We start from the raw sequence: 2955 nt of genomic DNA, 5'->3' as shown, positions 1-2955 counted from the left end.
CACACGCGCCTTAAAACCGGGTTAGATTCACTTCAACGAGGGTCCCTCCCGGCCCGAGCCCGCCGCTTGCTGAGCAGCCTGTGCCGACGCCAATCGTCCCCAGCGCCGCCGTCCCCGCGTCCGGCCGCTGGCGACGGGCGGGAGCGGCCGCGGCCGAGCGGCAGCCCCGGGCGTTGCCATGGGGACGCGGCCCGGCCCGGCCCGGCCCGGCCCGCCGGGAGAGCGGCGGGGGCAGGCGGGGATGTGAATTTACACACAGAGCACAGGGAGACGGTGTTCGTGCGGGAGAGATGGGGCAGTGTGCGAGCAAAACTTACACGCCTGAATTCCAAAGACGCGGCTGTGGAAGCACAGGAGTGGAGGTGTGAGTGTCTCGGCGCACACACGAGCCGTGTGGACGTCTGCAGCTATGGCTGTATGAAGGTGTGTGTAAATATAAATACATACGTATCTATAAAGACACATACATACTGTACATAAGCATATGTACCTTAATATCACAGAATCGCAGAATCGTTAGGGTTGGAAGGAACCTATAGAAATTGTCCAGTCTAACCCCCCTGCCAAGCCAGGGTCACCTAGAGCAGGTCACTCGGGAACATGTCCAGGTGGGTGTGGAACATCTCCAGAGGGAGATCCGTGATCTCTCTGGGCAGCCTATCCAGGGCCCTGCCACCCTCAGTGTAAAGAAGTTCTTCCTCATGTTGAGGTAGAACACCTTGTGCTTTAGATTTTGGCCACTGCTCCTCACCCTCACACTGGGCACCACTGAAAAGTGTCTGCCACCATCCTCTTGGCACCATCTTTGAGATATTTATGTGCATTAATGAAATCCCCTCTCAGTCTTTTCAAGACTAAAGAGGCCCACCTCCTGCAGTCTCTCCTTATGAGAGAGATGTTCCAGACCCCGAATTGTTTTTATGACCCTCCTCTAGAACTCTATATACTCATACATACAATATATATACCCCCCATGGCAGTAGGGGTCAGAACTAGGTGATCTTTAAGGGCCTTTCCAATCCAAACCATTCTGTGAATGGCCTGCTGAAGGGGGCAGAGTGGGAAAAAGAAAACCTTCATGCCAGGCAAGCACACAGCCAAAACACCTGTGTGTTAACAACATACCACAAATCCAAAGCACAGCATCACAAGGAATGCTGATAAGCAAGCTAACTCCATCCCAGCCAGACCCGGTACAGATAAATGTATTACACACTTATAAATGCATAGATAAATTCACGCATACATGTATAAACAAAATGTGTGTATGGTACACAGCGAGTGCTGCAGGCAGAGGCAGCACAGACGAGGCAACTTTGCACTGCAACACAAGCAAGAGAGCCATCCTTGCTTTCAGGTCTCATGATTGCTGCTGGAGGTGGCACCTCCTCTGGGTGTAGTGCCTGCAAGTACTACAGGTCACAGCCTGCATGTAGCAGCCCAGTGAGCCCCAAGCTCTTGCACACACCAGTGGGCACACCACTGGATGAATGCACTGCCTTGCTGTAAGTGCTTCAGTTAGTCAATATGCAATTAATTCTAGCTTTTCAGTGTCAGATATAGAAAAGAGCAATAGCACACTAATTCAATTTAAAAGCCATGTCCCCGAAAGGCAATCAAGTAAGCTCAAAAGGCACAGGGAATGTGGGGATAACAGATGAAAAGCTACACCAGTTTTCCACTGATTTAATTTTTTCCCTTTGATTTACGCTGTCAGACAGAGGGAACTCCACTGAGAATCATGATGAGATCAAAATGATAAGTTTTTTTTTCCACTGAGACCTCAGACAAGTCACTCTCATCAGTAAAATTAAGATGATACTATGCTACCTGGCAAGTAGCTGCAGGGTTACATCTATGTTGTCAGTGTGTGTACAAAGGTACAGTGCAAGGAGTGCTAGCATAACCCACGGGAAATACTTCGGGAAGATCTGTGGAAGAGGGATCAAAACAATCCTGCAACGGACATTGTGAAGTCTTAGGTTTCATTCTAGTAGCACAGCTAATGGAGCTTCTTAATATGTCCTCTGCATTGATACTTAAAAATTCTACACCCTTAAGCTCAGTAATTATAGCAAGATTTTCACCAAGAGAATAAAAATCTACAGGACCTCTTTTTCTACAAATTGTTGGATGAGAACCTTTTGTGGCCCTTCTTGGAGCAGAAGTGTGTTGCTGTTAGTGAGCTTAGGATCACAGAGATTTTTCTCTGTGCTTCCTGGTAAATCACACAAAAACCAGCTCTTCTGCAGATGCAAGTGGGGAGGGGCAAGAGGAGAAGAAGAATGTAGTTTTGGGGATTAGAAGGAGTAAGAGAAGGTGCTAATGCCAGCTCTCTCCCTACAAAGGCAAATTTCAAGTCAGTCATAAACCTTGGTGCTCAAAGCAGTGCTGGCAACACTTCCTTCTGAAAAGACTATCAGCTAAAAGCAGACAGTTTAACAGAGTTCAACCAAACTCTGTCAGCAGTAGAGATGGAGGTGGAGCATGCACCTTGCTGATGCAGAAAGTCAGTTCCCATCCCATAACAGTCAGCAAGACTTTCGCTGACGCCTTCACAGGCTTAGTATACAAATATTTTCAGATAGAGCAGGAATCTGCAGGTAGGATTTGTCCAGGTTTTTAAGTATGCGTGCAGAGCAATTTTGGCTTAGCAATTTAAGGACTCTTTAAAGATGGTTTACAGACTATTTCAGTGTGCCTGTGTCTACATCTGCAATTAGCACAATCCCTGCAGAACATTTGGTGCTGAGGACCTGACAGCAACAACATACATACTTTAGCAGTTGTTACTTCAGACTAGTTTTTGTCTGGTCCTAGTGACTGGTGCTTTGTTTGTGGCTGAAGTGCATTAGGGGCACAGCCAGAGCTCTCCTTCAAGCTTAATTCCACACAAAATATTCACATGCTCAAAGCCTGCTGTACTGTGCAAACCAAAGCACAGCAGATGAGGAC

The 2955-nt window shown here is 47.7% G+C and overlaps 1 long non-coding RNA gene across 1 annotated transcript in view; it reads left to right on the top strand.

The window, feature by feature from the left end:
• Positions 1-202: 202 nt before the first annotated feature.
• The window catches only part of LOC137470529 (uncharacterized), a 250412-nt gene continuing 247659 nt past the window's right edge, over positions 203-2955 (top strand). The window contains exons 1-2 of the long non-coding RNA XR_010997109.1: positions 203-275; positions 1358-1505. This is a non-coding gene — a long non-coding RNA (uncharacterized lncRNA). The remainder of the gene's footprint in view (positions 276-1357; positions 1506-2955) is intronic.

This window comes from Anomalospiza imberbis, chromosome 3 (assembly GCF_031753505.1).
Source record: "Anomalospiza imberbis isolate Cuckoo-Finch-1a 21T00152 chromosome 3, ASM3175350v1, whole genome shotgun sequence".
NCBI lineage: Eukaryota > Metazoa > Chordata > Aves > Passeriformes > Viduidae > Anomalospiza > Anomalospiza imberbis.
The sequence above is the reverse complement of the archived record's forward strand: the minus strand, read 5'-3'. Positions and strand labels throughout refer to the sequence as shown.